Here is a 16,722-nt window from a genome sequence, read left to right on the forward strand (position 1 = left end):
AGCTAAAACGGAGAAGCGACTTAATAAAAGTATCAAGTCACTACGATCAGATCGTGGTGGCGAATACTTGCTTGGAGGATTTAGGGAATATTTATCAGAAAATGGGATAGAATCCCAGTTAACTGCACCAGGCACACCCCAGCAGAACGGTATAGCAGAGAGAAGGAACCAGACTCTTTTAGAGAGTGTTAGATCGATGATGAGTTATTCGGATTTACCCAAGTCATTTTGGGGACATGCCTTAGAGATAGCAGCTTATCTTCTGAACTTAGTACCTTCTAAGTCGGTTCCTAAAACCCCCTAAGAATTGTGGACCGGGGATAAACCGAGTCTAAGACATATTCAAATATGGGGTTGTCCAACACATGTGCTGAACAAGAACGCGACTAAGTTAGAATCTCGTACAGAAGTAAAGTTGTTTGTAGGCTACCCCATGGGAACGAAAGGATATTTATTTTATAGTCCGAAGAATCGGGATGTCATTGTTAGCACCAATGCAAGATTCTTAGAGGAGGACTATATAATGAATCACAAACCCATGAGTAGTGTCGTTTTAGAGGAACTAGTGGGAGGGACAGATAAAACCCATGAAGCTGTAGTAGAAGTAGAACAACCACAACAAAATGTACAACTTGTCACTAATACTGCACCAGTGCCTCGTCGTAGTGGGAGTGTTGTTCAACAGCCTGATAGATTCATGTTTTTGGGAGAGTCTTCAGACTTGGTCTCTGGTGAACATGATGATGATCCCCGTACATACGAAGAGGCAGTACAAGACAAAGATGCAGATCTTTGGCAAAAAGCGATGGAATCTGAGATAGAATCAATGTATTCTAATCAGGTCTGGGAGCTTGTGGAACCACCCAAAGGTATAAAACCTATTGGATGTAAGTGGATCTACAAGAAAAAGAAAGGATTAGATAAAAAGGTGAAAGCCTGGAAAGCAAGACTTGTTGCGAAAGGGTATACTCAGAAAGAAGGTATCGATTATGAGGAAACCTTTTCACCAGTAGTCATGCTTAAGTGAATCCGTATTCTTTTATCTATAGCAGCTCATCTCGATTATGAGATTTGGCAAATGGATGTCAAGACAACTTTTCTTAATGGAAGTCTTGAAGAAACCATCTATATGCAGCAACCAAAAGGATTCATTAAGGAAGGCCAAGAGCATCTGGTATGTAAGCTTAAGAGGTCTATTTATGGACTTAAACAAGCTTCTAGAGACTGGAATATTCGTTTTGATCAGGTAGTCCAGTCATATGGATTTGATCAAAGTCCAAGCGAATCGTGCGTGTATAAGAGAAGTGAAGGTAATGCAGTGGTTTTTCTATTACTATATGTAGATGACATTTTACTCATTAGAAACAATGTTGAGATGTTGTCATCAGTAAAGGCATGGTTGTTCAAACAATTTGACATGAAGGACTTAGGTGAAGCGGCATACATCCTTGGGATCAAAGTTATAAGGGATCGCAAGAAAAGGATGTTGGCTTTATCTCAAGAGCCCTACATTGATGAAGTATTAGCTCGTTTTAACATGCAGAACTCCAAGAAAGGTTTTCTACCTTTTAAGCATGGAGTTGCTCTATCTAAGAAGCAGTGTCCTTCGACACCTAAGGATATAGAGAGCATGAAAGCAGTTCCTTATGCTTTAGCATGTGGAAGCTTAATGTATGCTATGTTATGTACGAGGCCTGACATCTGCTTTGCTGTAGGCATGGTTAGTAGATATCAGTCGAACCCAGGTCAGGAACATTGGAGTGCAGTAAAAACTATACTCAAGTACCTGAGAAGGACTAAGGAGTATACGTTAATTTACAAGGCCTCAGATCTATTTCCTTTGGGATATACTGATTCAGATTTCCAATCAGATAGGGATAAGAGGAAATCAACCTCGGGATATGTTTTTACTTTGGGAGGTGGAGCCGTTATATGGAGGAGTGTAAAGCAGAAATGCATTGCAGACTCCACCATGGAGGCCGAATACGTGGCGGCCTCTGAGGCTACCAAGGAGGCTGTATGGTTCAGGAACTTCCTTTTGGACTTAGATGTGGTACCTAATTTGCCTAGGAGCTTGACAGTGTATTGTGACAACACTGGTGCTGTGGCAAATTCAAAGGAACCGCGAGACCACAAAGCAGCTAAACATATTGAACATAAGTATCATCTCATACGAGGAATCGTAAAGCGAAGGGATATAGTTGTAGCTCACATATTATCAGAAGACAACCGGGCAGATCCTTTCACAAAGAGCTTGTCAGCCAAGATTTTTGACAAGCATGTGGAAGCGATAGGAGTCAGATGGATGGACACATAGATTTTTATGTAATAGTGGATTAAATAAACACTGATGTACACATAGAATATTTTGAGTATAAGTGGGAGATTGTTAGTGTATACTAAAAATATTTATTTGAAGTATATACATTTATTTCTGGCCAGTTTAATTGAGAATCATTTGAATGTTTACATGTTGTCTAATATTATATATTGTGAACAATCTAGTATCAAATGGGATACAGAATATTAGATTGTTAAATACGGTTATATAATATAATAAGGTTCACAGCACAGGTGGTGTTGGACAATCCACTGGTATGGCTTTAGTATTATTTAGATTAGTTTATATTGACTAATAAATAATACTAGTATACTTTGTGTATATTGAACATGATCAAATTTAGAATTGTTCCTTTAATACTGATTAAGAAGGAGAACTAAAATTCTATGTTATTATTAATGCTTAGGTTCTTAATCCGGAAATAGTAATTGACACGTGTATATTATTTACATGCTTTGATTTATATATGAAGTAATTCTTTTGAATTATATCATTATATTTTGGGTGATGGAATTATATACATGGTGGATATTATTTATTGAAGGAATCCATGTCCTGATAATATTCGGGTTAATGATGTCCCCTTGAAAGCTCAAAACGATTTAATTATGTGAAACCCTGCAGGTGAAATTTATTCTGGCATAATTAAATAAAGATTGAGTGGATTATCAAGAATAAAAGATATTAATTAAATAAATTATCAGTAATTTATTTAATTAATGGACATGTGATATTTTAAACATGGGGAATTTAATAAGCAAATAATATTGGAACCGAATTAATTATTTAAATTACAGTATTAGGAAATGTAGTGCAAATATTAATTCTTTAGTTGATTGAATTAATATTTAATTACATTGGGCTAGGCTCAAGATGTAATTATAAGGCCCAACCTAATTATCCATGGTCCCTAGTGTAGCCTATATATATTCTTATTCTCTTCTTGCTTGGTAGTGTGTGAAAACATATTGTAGCCACCAAGAAGCAAGAAAGAGAGGATAACTTGAGAAGACGGGGGCCACACTTCGCTCAAGGGAATTTGGGAATACAATAGAAGAGTATGGAATCAACCGTTAACAAGGTGATTTTCTTTTCGTAATCTTTATCGTAAAACGTAGTAGCACCCGAAGTCCGTGGTTCCCAACACTAACATCCCTAGATGTTTTCCAGGATTTAATCACCTCTTGCTCTCTCTCTAATTGTTTAGAAAGTATTTCTACTCTCTTAACAGATTCAGCTAGTTCATTTTCAACAGATAAGCAATGCAATTTAATTTTCTCAAGGTCAATCAACTTATCTTCTAGCACAGCATTTCTATCACTTAAAAACAGATTGTTCTCTTTAATCCTACTATTTTCCTTAACAAGAGATTTAAGAGACACACGCAAATGATACAATTCAGTGGACATGTCATTAAAAGCATCATTGCATTCTTTTTTAGTAAGTTGTGATACATCAGTAGTGATTACCTGGTTGCTAGATGAACTAACTTCATTTTCCTCAGAATCAGCCATGAGAGCCAAGTTGACATATTCCACATCTTCATCCTCTTCAGCTCCATCAGCTGCCCAGTCTTTCTCTTGAGTAATGAAAGCCCTCTCCTTTTGCTTGAGCAGTTCAAAATATTTCTTTTTGTAATCCACTTGCTCAAATTTCTTCTTTTCAGAAGCTGGCTTTCTGTACTCACTTGCAAAGTGTCCACTTGTGCCACAATTATAACACTTGAACTTGGATTTGTCCACCATGTTCTTATGTGGTTTAGTGGCTCTATTGTTTTTCCTGAATTTCATCTTTGCAAATCTCCTGGACAGGAATGCAAGATGCTCATCAATTCCATCAGAGTCATCTTGATTGGAGTTGTCCTCAATGTCAACAGCTACTTCCTTTCCCTTGCTTGATTCTTGCTTGCTTACACCAACCTTGAAGCTTGATGTTGATCTCACAGTCTCTTGTCTGCATTCTTTTTCATTTTCAGCTACCAAAACAACTGAACCTCCTTTCTTTCTCCCCTTTTCCAACACCTCATCATGTTCCAACTTAAGTTCACAAGTCTTCAAAATTCCATATAATCTTTCAAGAGTGAAGTCCTTATAATCTTGAGAGTTTCTCAAGGAGACATTCATGGGTTTCCATTCCTTTGGCAAGGATATTAAAAATTTAATATTTGAATCCTTCACCTGGTACACTCTACCATATAGCTTCAATCCATTCAACAGCTTTTGGAATCTATTGAATGTGTCATTTAAAGATTCATTTTCTTCAAAATGAAAATACTCATACTGTTGAATGAGAAGCTGCATCTTGTTCTCTCTTACTTGTTCTGTACCTTCACACAGTAACTGAACTGTGTCCCAAACCTCTTTGGCAGTTGTACAATTGATCACATTATCAAACATGTCTTTATCCAGGCCATTAAATAAAATGTTCATGGCCTTCTTATCCTTGTGGACTTCTTCAGTGTCTTCCATTGTCCATTCTGCTCTAGGCTTGGGAATGGATTGGCCAACAGCAACTGTGGCTGTAGCAACTGTGGCTACCTTGTGGGGAATGTGAGGACCATTTTCTATGCAGTTTACATAACCTTCATCTGGAGAAATGAGATGAAGGTGCATTTTCACCTTCGAGTGGTGATAACTGTCTTTGTCAAGAACTGGGATCTTTACACCAATATCCTTCTTACTCATTTTTGTTAGCTTCCAAGATCTTTAGACTCTTTTTGTGTCAAGAGCTTGCTCTGATACCAATTGTTATTTATAAAGAACTAACAATGAGATTTACAGAAGGGGGGTTGAATGTAAATCTCAAAACTTTTTCAAGTTTTGAGCAGTTTCAAGGCTAAGTGAATACAATACAAATGTGTGTGAATTGCTTTAAGCAAATGCAGACAGATGTAAATTCAGAAACACAAATGTAAATAACACAAAGACCTTAAAAACTTTTCTGGTGGATTTGTTATTCCACCAGAGATGGTATTTCAGAAAATCTGTGATTCAAAGAATTGATCACAGCTGCGTCCTAGTACAAACTATATGATTTTCTCTCAAGGTTTTTCTAAACAGCTCTAGAAAATTCACATCTAATTACTAGCTATAACTTGGTTTATGTATCACCAAGTTTTACAAGTGAAGACAAAGATAAAGTATAATTAAAAAATAGTTCTCCACTTGTCTCTACTCCATTTTTATCCAGTACAATATAGGATTATCCGTTGACTTTCCTTTTTGTATCAGAGTGAAAACGGCTGCTTTTTCTGCTGTTCCTCAAAGAGGCTACCGCATTCCAGTTGTCTCTGTCAACCCATGTGCCTCTGTCTGCTTTGTTAACTGTCACTATCAACTGCTATGGAACTGAGCATCCGTTGAAGCTTTCATCCGTTGATGGCTTTATCCGTTGATGCTTTAGCAGTTGAAGCTTTATCCGTTGATGCACTCATCCGTTGATGGATGTTATCCGTTGAAGCTTTAGAGACATCCATCGAAGCTCTGATTCTTATCCGTTGAAGGTCTTTAAGTTATCAGTTGATAACACTTCATTTATACAAAATTACAAGGCATGAAATATCTACAATTAGCCTTCCTATTTGCATATCCTCTAGTAGTCAACATGACTTATAATTTCCTACAACTTCTAAGAATTATAACTTGAATACAGAGACTGAAATGTGCTACAATACTAAACTTATTTCTAAGTAAAGCTACACCATCAACGGATAGCCAAAGTGGTCTTATCCGTTGAGGCTACAATCACTAGATTTCTACTTAAGTGTTTTGTTTAACATATCATCAACCTAATGCACATATATTCCTAACAACCCGGCCGAACCGGAACCGGCGAGAATTCAACAACTAAGAAACGCTCGTCATCCAATTCATGCCCTATCTTGTTGAATAAACACAAAGATCAGAGCAATTACACATACATAGACACATAATATAAATATGAGTGTATGTATATGTGTCAATTAGATTGAAATAGAGTGGAAAATAGCAAGAAGTTTACGAATCGATAGCGGCTGAATTTTATGTATTTTCTTGAAATTATATAGATTTTGGTCTGACAAAAAAATCAAACCCCGAAATTTTAGATTTATTGTACCCGTTTTTTTGGATTTGGATATAGATTTAATTTTTAAGTCCAATTTTTTTTAATTTTGATTTGAATATAAGGTATGTCGATCCGAAATCCGATCCAACCCCGATCTGAACTCATAATCTGAAAATAAACATGAATATATATAATATTATAAAGATAAATACATATCTATATAATTATATATATACTTTTAAATATTACACATTATATTACATTATTTATAATATACTTATATATTATTTTATATACTAGACAAATATACAATATACATATTATTGCATAATTTTAGAACATATATTTAGCTTTATATTAAAAATTAATTAATATTAAATTCAATAAAATTAAATTATTGTATAACTTATACGGGTAATAAGGTGAACAAAACAATTTTCTAGTGATAAATATTGTTAATTGGGTTGATTACTAAAATATAGTTGTACATATATAATCCCAACTAATATTGTGGTATAATTGTTTAAGTTGGCACGTTAAATTCATCTCCCCTTAGAGATGCACAAAAAGCTCATCGGGCCGGGTTTTATCCGGGCTTTAAAAAGCCCGATTTTTTTTGAAAACGGATCGGGCTGAGCTTTTTATAAAATCGGGTCGGGCTTTCTGATAAATATAGGGCCCGTTTTAGGCCCACGGGTCGGGCCGGATCGGGCCGAATCAGGCTTATCCGGGCTTTTTATTTATATATTAAAAAAATATTTTAATATTTTATAACTCGAATTATGAGTAGTTTAAGTACCGGAGAAAATAATATCTTGATATATCATATAGAGTAGTTTAGACACCGAAATAAATAACTAATTTTTAATATAATATATAAATAATTATATATACCTTAATTACTTCTAATATTATATTAGAATATTTTAAAAATCATAAAAAGTATTGTATATTTTCAAATTTTATATAAAATATCGTTTTTCTAATCGGGCTTTTCAAAAAGCCCGGCCTTTTATCCAGGCATTTATTCGGGCTTCGATTCGGGCTTTTATCTGGATTTTTTTTAATCCAGGCTTTTCGGGCTTCAGGCCGGGCCGAACCTGGGCCGGGCTTTTTTCCGGATCGGGCCTTTTTTTCGGATCGGGTTTCGGATTTTTTGAACATCTCTATCTCCCCTAGTGCTACATGTAGCGTGTTTGATTCAAGATGCTTGTAATATTAATATTGAAAAATATTTTCCGGATTTTGAAAAAATAATATATAAGTATATTATATATAATGTAATATAATGAAAAATATTATTATTAACATTAATAATATTAATATTGCATATATGTTTTATTTTTAATTTAACAAATGTTTTGTTTTAATTTTAAACATTGGATAATAAATTTAGTTTCAATTTGGGTTAAATTCCTCTACAATGTTTGTGTCTAATGTTCATGTATATCTTTTCCATCATTGTTTTAATAGCTCCCTATGTCTCTTTGGTTTGTTGTGGGTGTTAAGTGGCATTTATATCCACTTAGAACGTCCTATAAAAGCTCGAATTGGTGTTTTGTACTCAAGTTATTTGTGTGTTTGATGTGTTTTTGTAGTGTTTTGCATTTCAGGGCATAGTCGGAAGCAGGAAGGGTTTTACAATGTTTTTATGCTTAGAATGGTGTTAGGAAGGTGTCTCAGAAGATTGCTCGTTGAATGCCATCAAAAACCAGCAAAGAAAAAAAGTTCGGAATTTTTTCGAGTAGCGCGCTGTGATTGCGCGCGCCCGCGCCAGTTTGTTAGAAGGACAGCGCGCCCGAAACTGAAGAATCTTGTTTCAACTAGAAGATTAATTTTCTGGACTTCCCTTCTGATTGAACTGCTATATAATGACTCTTTAAAGACGTTTTTCATAACGGAGACTAAGAAAAAGACGGCGAGAAGACCTAGGAGCACAAATACAACAAAGGAGAAGAAAAGCTTAGTTATACTTGTGATTCTTTAATTGAGTTGTAATCTTGGATGCTAGTTTTCCTGTTTGTTAAACCTAATACTCTTGTTTAACGTACTTTGATTATTATTCAGTTTACAAAGACTTAGTTTATTATACCATGCTTTCATCGGAACCCACGATGATTATGAGTTCGGTTATGGGCTAATCGTTATCGTGGGGTTCTAACGGATTTACTTATGGATTTTAATAGTTAATTTGTTTCGATACCTTAGTGTGTGGTGATTGTATGATATCCTAGTATTGGTTGTGCTTATTCGTCTTATGAGCATCGAGAACTTATAAGATAATGTGTTAATCTCTATTGAAGCCAAAATGAAAATTGGGGTTTAGAACTTGTCATGCTAGCATAGGTTCTTGTATTTGATATGCATGATTCGTAGGTAATTTTAACCATCTTACTTGACCTATGAAATCATGATAGATAACTTGTGCATTAAACCGTTATGTTGTCAAATTCTATAGACATATAGGGTCTCAATATAATTGGTGTCTATTCAGTTTCTATCTCTTTTGTGGATGTATGGTAGTAGGGTATTCGTACAATGAAAGTTGGCGTTTAGTAGTTTCGTGTTATCTTATTAGTGTAAATCAACCTTAATTCTCTTAGCTAATATTAGTTAGTATAATCTCGTAGTTATAAACAATCTCAACTTGTTATCATCTTAGCATTGAATAATAACCATACCATTGTTGCATAAGTGCATAAATTGAAGTTAACCTAAAAGAGTCTCTATGGGAATGAACTAGAGGTAGTTCTATATTACTTGCGAACGCGTATACTTGCGTGTAATTTAGCGTGTATTTTCGTCCTAACAAGTTTTTGGCGCCGCTGCCGGGGACTCGTGGTTTACTTTTAGTTTATGTGCTTGACATCAGTGGTCGTTAAAGTTCACTGACTCGGATATTTTACTTACTTGTTTGTTTGTTGCTTTTTCAGCTACTCTAGAGAGCGTGTATGCTAATGCGTTCTCGATCTCGAAAGAGAACACTGGATAAAGCGGAGGAAGTTGTGGAAGAAGTTCTTGTTGAGGAGAAAGTTGACGAAGAAGCTCTTATTGCAATTGGAGAACCGGAAGCGAATACGAAAGCTTTGATGGATTACTCTCAACCAAAGATCAATGATATTCAGTCTAGCATTGTCAGACCAGCCATCGTGGCTAACACTTTTGAAATCAAAGCTAGCAAAATTCAGATGGTGCAGAACTCGGTTCAGTTTGGGGGTTCTTCGATGGAAGATCCCAACATGCATATTAGAGATTTCATCGAGATCTGCGGCACTTTCAAATTTAACAATGTGTCTGAAGATGCTATAAAACTAAGGCTTTTCCCATTCTCTCTGAGGGATAAAGCTAAGTATTGGTTGCATTCTATATCACCTGGCTCTATCACTAAATGGGAAGATCTTGCTCAAAATTTTCTTACTAAGTTCGTTCTTGTGGCGAAGACTGATGCAATCAGGAATGTTCTTCCTCAATTTGCGCATCAATCGGGAGAGTCTTTGTGTGAAGCTTGGGATCGTTATAAGGAGATGCTTAGAAAGTGTCCTCATCATGGGATGCCTGAATGGATGATTATTAACTGCTTTTATAATGACTTGGGAGCACAGTCTAGAACCATGCTCGATGCAGCATCAGGTGGAGCCTTATAGGCCAAGAGCTACGATGAAGCTTATGAGTTGATTGAACTGATGGCTGCTAATGAATATCGGAACCCTTCTCAGAGACTAAATCAAGGCAAAGTAGCAGGAATTTTAAAGGTGGATGCAGTTATTGCTATAGCTGCTCAGCTTAAGGCTTTGACGATGAAGGTGGATTTTTTGGCTAATTATGGAGTTAATCATATCACTAGTATCTGTGAGCTTTGTGCTAATGCACATGAGACAGAGCAGTGTGTTATATCTAGTGAATCAGCTCAGTTCGTGAGCAACTTTCAGAGGTCACAACACCTAGTTCCAACCACCTATCATCCCAACAACCGCAATCATCCTAACTTTAGCTGGAGCAACACTCAGAATGCGAATCAACAGCCTTATCAGCAGTATGTAGCAAAATAGTACAACTCTCCTGGTTTTCAACAAACGCAATATGCACTAAGACAACAACTCCAACTACAGCAATCTAATGAAAAATCTGAATTGGAGGAGTTGAGGGTCATGTGCAAGATCCAAGCGGTGTCTATCAAGACCTTGGAGAATAAAATTAGGCAGATTGCCAATGCCTTGCTGAATCGTCAACTGGGTACTCTTCCTAGTGACACAGAAGTTCCAGGCAAGAAGGAAGCAAAAGAGCAAGTTAAGGCAATTACATTGAGGTCTGGAAGGGTTGCAAGCCACGAAAAAACTCAAGTTTCAGAATCTGAAGATGTAGTTGAAGAAGATGTGCAGAAGGAAGCAGAAGTGGAACAAAGGAAGAAAACTGTGGAACACACTCCTCCTGAGGGTAATACAGGGGAGAAACAGTTCTATCGTCCACCTCCTTTTCCTAAGAGGCTGCAGAAGCAAAAGTTGGATAAGCAGTTTGTGAAGTTTCTGGAGATGTTTAAGAAACTTTATATCAACATACCTTTCGCTGAAGCTCTTGAACAGATGCCTAGTTATGCGAAGTTTATGAAAGGTATTCTCTCTCGGAAAGTGAAGCTCGATGACTTAGAGACCGTTGCTCTAACGAGGAATCCAGTGTTGTGCTGCAATAAAAGTTGCATCTGAAACTTAAAGATCCTGGAAACTTCACTATTCATTGCACCATCTGAAACTTGTCGTTCGATAAGTGCTTATGTGATTTGGGAGCTAGCATCAATCTGATGCCTTTTTTTGTCTTCAAGAAGTTGGATTTATCTGATCCAAAGCATACGTATATGTCCTTACAGTTGGCCGATCATTCTATTACATATCCACAAGGTATTGTGGAGGATGTCTTGGTCAAGGTGGACAAACTCATATTTCATGCTAATTTTGTAATTCTTGAGTTCGAGGAGGATAAAAAGATTCCCATAATCTTGGGAAGGCCATTTTGGCTATTGACCGAACCTTGATAGATGTGCAGAAGGGTGAGATCACTATGCAAGTGTAACGCCCCCAAATCCGGGGTCAGAGGATTTGGTCGTCACTATAAAACTTCAATCCAAATTAACTTGTTTACTTAATAAACAAATGCCAGCGGAAGATATTTAGCATAAATGACCCCAAACTAATCCAAGATCTTTTAAGGTTACAGTTCTAGAAACAAGATATCCAAATTCCACAAATAAATTTTTCTCACTTTCTTTTAAAACTCTTTTTAATAAATTCCAACTCACAATTAAACCCACTAGTATAACTTCGAAATGAAGTATACTAGGCCCAAATAAAATACAAAACTATAATATAATATAATATAAACAACTTTACACAATAAAACTTACACTAGATCGCAAACCCTGGACCAACCACCTTCCAATAGCTTCTTCTTTGCTTCCTTGAATTACGCAGCTAAACAGCGCAAGCTAATCCTCACTGGAGGTTAAAATTTAAAAACAGGCAAGTATGAGCGAAAGAAATGCTCAGCAAGTTCATTACAGTAAATATAGGGTCATTTTGATATAAAATGGACATCTGCATAAGCGCAGAACATTTTTAAAATCAAATCATAATTGTTGAATCATAAAACTTTAGTTAAGGAACCCCAGAATTGATTCCTTAATTGTATTCAAAACCATTTTGATATTCTTGAGCGACATGCTTCAGCAATACTTTGAATCTTGACGAGAATAAAACTCGTAAAAACAGTGTTTACGGAAATATCGTAAACCACAATAACATGAAACAATGATCATCGAATGAATCATAAACTTTACCCAAAACTCAACTCTTGATATTAATACTTATTTTGTTGTCATATCAAATTAGATATCAATACGAACTTTGATGCTCACAACACCCATACTGAAGTCAACATCAATCATCTATACTAATACCACCTTTGATATTTAACAACAACGTAAGTATCCACAAAATCAGAAACTGAATCAAAGCCACAGTTCACTTTTAATCCAAAACAGAATCAGTACTTTTAATCCAAAACAGAATCAGTCAATAAATCATTTATTCTATGAATATCAAAAATGATATGACAATTTAGATTAGGATCATTCTCTGACGGACGTACTATCACATGCTGATCAGCCCGTGTGATAACACAAGGTCATGATTCATAGAAACGTGACCCCAAAAACACGAGTACTCAAACAAAAAGGCATAACTAGCCTGTGGCAAAATGGTGTCATAATATTCATATGGCACTTAGAAATAGCCCTCCGCTGGACCGTCCGTCCCGGTCACTTACGCAATTATGATCCAATCTTAAAACCTTTTATTGAAATGGGGTCATGATACTCGACACCCGAAATAATTTTATTCCCCAAATTCTTGGGTAGGAATATTCGCAACCAAATCACTTTTCTCAAAATCCAAAAACATTTATAAATCCAATAATTGGATAAGTAAAATCACTTGACTATTCTGAACATAGAATAGCAGAGGGTACTTGCGTAAACAGAATCATTTAATTTAGCGATATGTAAAACATTTATCAATTCTAAACTGAGAATAGGGAAAGCAATACTTGCATAATAAGCTTCAAAATAAATATCACTTGAACAATAAGTGATGATAGGGATACTTGCATAATATAATTCGAAATAAACGTCACTTGAATGATAAGTGAAGTCAGAGGTAGTTGCCTTTGGGTTTTTAGCAGGTAGCACACTCGCAAACATGTATCTATTCTGACATTCTGTCTTAAAATATCACCATCTTTCTTTTCAACACTTGACTGATATGCTGCTCCTGCGATTGCTAGAAGCCAGATACCCAATACCATTCCATCTCATTCTTTATCCAACGTCTTGTCCTGATCAACTCGAATGATCCGCATCTATAATTAAAATATAGAACTTTAATCGTCTAAACGATAACCACTCGACGAACTACGCGTCAAAAGCCTATCGTCTACCCATACGATAACCCACACATAATTATATCAGCCAAACACAGGAATCTTGACCCACATATGCACATAATTCACATAGCACGTAAGCACATAATCCACGTATCACATAATTCATATCACATATGACTCAGTTCGTCAAAAGGTTCGACTCGATACGTTTAAAACTGAAATCGGGTCAAAAATATGATTTATCGATGAATAATCGACTCAGAATCATTCGTAAAACAAGCGACCTTTTGAAACAAAAAGTATTTTGGTCTCGAAAGTATTTTTATTGAAAGCGGAATATTTTTCTGAGTCTGCACGCGTTCGTTTCGTATTAAACAGACGAACGGTTGATTTATTATGAATTTTTGAACATTTTTCGGAATAAAAACAATCTCCGAATCATTTAATAATAAAATAATAGGGTTCGAACACCCTAAAATAATTTTATAAGAATTATCGAGCTTGGAAAATAATTTAAAATAATATTTTAAAGCTCGAAACTATTTTTCAGAATTTTTAAATCAAAAATAAATAATTAACTCTAATTAAATAATCAATTAAAATTAATTAATAACTAATTAAATTAATTAATCAATTAATATTTAAATTAATTGACTAATTAAATAATTAATTATCAACTAAAATTAATTAATTAACTAATTAAGATTTATTTTTGAATTAAAATAAATTTTCAGAATTTAAAATATTGATTTTGAAAATAAAAATGAATTTTCTGAATAAAAGAAACTAAATTTTGATTTAAAATAAAATAGAAATTGCAGAAACAGGTTTTTAGAAAACAGATTGGATAATTTAGGATCGAACCCGGGTCAGAAATAAAACCCACGGGTCATAATTCGGGTCAAACCGGGTTGCCAAGAACACGAAGAACTCGCCGGACCAAACGCAGAATCCGGCGAGCTTCATCGTTTCCGGCGAACCGCGGTGAAGCCCAGGCAAAGCTCAGGCAACCTCCAATCCTCTCCGATTCCTTCGGTTTTTCAGTGCAATCTCTTCCAAATCACTTTTTAACCATGAATCAAACAACAACAACCTCAAACGATCACCAAACACTCGATTCCGGCGAGTATAATACCAAAAACCGGCGACACAGTCGGAAAATTGCAATACGCGTGTTTGACAACCAAATTCAATGATTAATATCTTAAAACAAAGCTTGTAACAGGTATAATCTAACACCATCAATTATACAAGCAAACAATCAGCAAATTAAAAACCCCTAAATCCGAATAAGAACCCTAAAAATCGATTTTATAATTTATTAATCCTCTGATAATTTTGATGAGCAAATAGGAAAGAGGATGTTGAGAGCTTCAAAACGGATATTCATACTTGTGATTTGGTGTTCAATAACACCTTCAAAATTGACTTTGATTCTCGGAATTCTCCAAGAACACCAAGAACACATATTCAAAGAATTTTCAGAAAATCAAACCTTAATTTCTATATGATATTGAACTCTATTTTTGACATATAATATACCAAATTGACCAGAAAAACATGCTCTACAACATGGAAGCATCAAATCACAGCAACAACATCAAGAACAAAAATTCGTAATTTAATTATCAAATAATTCGAATATAATTAAATAAATAAGAAAATTACTGTGATTTCTGGGCAGAAACTGATGATTGATTCAGAAAGAGGATTCCGAGAGCTTCGTTTTGATATGCTGTACGCCCGAATCGGAGTTCGATAACGCCTTCGTTTGTGTGTTTGATTCTCGGGAACGTATCGGTTTTCTCGGGTTTTTCTCTGTATTTACGGTGTTTTAACTGGTTGCAAATGAATAAACGGAATAAACGAAATAAGAAATAGGCTATTTATATTTATGGAATATTGGATCGTTCTGGATCGTTTTGGATCGTTTTGGATCGTTTTGGATCATTAAATTAGTTGCTTAGCCGCTAAGTAACTGCAATAACGATCCGATTCAATACCAAAATTGGATAATTATCAAAACCGAGCTTTTTATAAAACATTATATACGAGAATAATATAAAAATATCCCGTCTCTCGAGAATACGGGTTTTATTGATTACTGAAATAACTATCGTATCGAAAATATTGCCGGGCCGCGCACGGGTTAAACCGTAATCCGGATCGAAAAAGTCAAAACACGGAAAATGTCCGGAATTACCAGATTAGGTTAGAAAGGAGTTTTCGGAAGAGTTTCGGGTTGTAAAAACGCAAAAACGGTTGAAGTCGGACGATTCCCGGCTTTATAAAATAATTTTGGTAATTATTCAGAAAATAATTAATAATTCATAAATTAATATAAAATCATCTAACAGTCCAAAAATTACCAGAAAAATATCACAATTATCTATATTTTATTCTGGACATATAATAATTCAAATACTCAAATAATATCACATATAAACACCCAAACATCAATTCCACTTATCAGATAATTCACCAAAATTCACATAAAATCACATAAATAATTCCAAATAATTATAATAATAAGATTTGAAAATATGGGATATTACAATCTACCCCCCTTATAAGGATTCCGTCCTCGGAATCAGCAGAAGACAGTACTTAGGGTTTTCTAACCAACTTTCCGTCACACCGCCTTACTTTGACTTGACCAGGATACTCAACTTAACTTGATTGGCATACCTTCGAATATTTGAAATGATAAAATCATAGAAAAGAAAAGAATTTCATATCATAACAGGATAGAATCTGAATTGGAGAAAAAGTATTGTTGAAATAAAAGAATAACTGAGAGATCAATATGATCAAACGAACTTGGTATTGCGTGTCCAAATTAAGACACTACTAAAGGTTGTTAACCTTCATGTATTCACAACACACACAAGTGATGGCGTCCCATCCAACTCCTATCACACAGACAGGTATACCTTGTGTCCCCTATAGTTAGGGTTGTTCACCTCAGTCAGAATAAAAATATCAAAGAATTCAAAATCAAATGAATAAAATTGAAAAGATTTCAAAGATGATAATTCTGAAGGAAATGAAATCCAGAGAACAAAATTCTGACACCAAATGAGCAACTGATGTCACATCACCAAGAAACTATCCTCCAAATAAGAAAAGTGGAATTTATTATCACAACTTGACAGAGCTATCAAAACCTGAAAAATAGGCTTCATGACAGCCTCTGGCACATTTAAAACACAGATAGGATTGAAAATGAGTGTTAGGGAATATATCCTCTAACAATTACTTCTTTTGAGAGATGTCAAAATGAATTATAGAAAGAAAAGGTATTGCCAAAGTCTTAATATTTATCTTCAATTTGAACTCTCCAGTTGACTCGCCCTCTGATTCTAGACGCTTCTTCATGTTCCAAGGATATCGATAATCTTCATCGT

At 35.1% G+C, this 16,722-nt stretch overlaps 1 non-coding gene across 1 annotated transcript; it reads right to left on the bottom strand.

Annotated features, from left to right (window-relative positions):
* Positions 1-9,831: 9,831 nt before the first annotated feature.
* LOC141688525 (small nucleolar RNA R71) lies at positions 9,832-9,938 on the bottom strand. Its single transcript, XR_012561963.1, has one exon. It is a non-coding gene; the product is annotated as a small nucleolar RNA R71 (small nucleolar RNA).
* Positions 9,939-16,722: the final 6,784 nt, after the last annotated feature.

Source organism: Apium graveolens, chromosome 9, assembly GCF_009905375.1.
Source record: "Apium graveolens cultivar Ventura chromosome 9, ASM990537v1, whole genome shotgun sequence".
NCBI classification, from domain to species: domain Eukaryota; kingdom Viridiplantae; phylum Streptophyta; class Magnoliopsida; order Apiales; family Apiaceae; genus Apium; species Apium graveolens.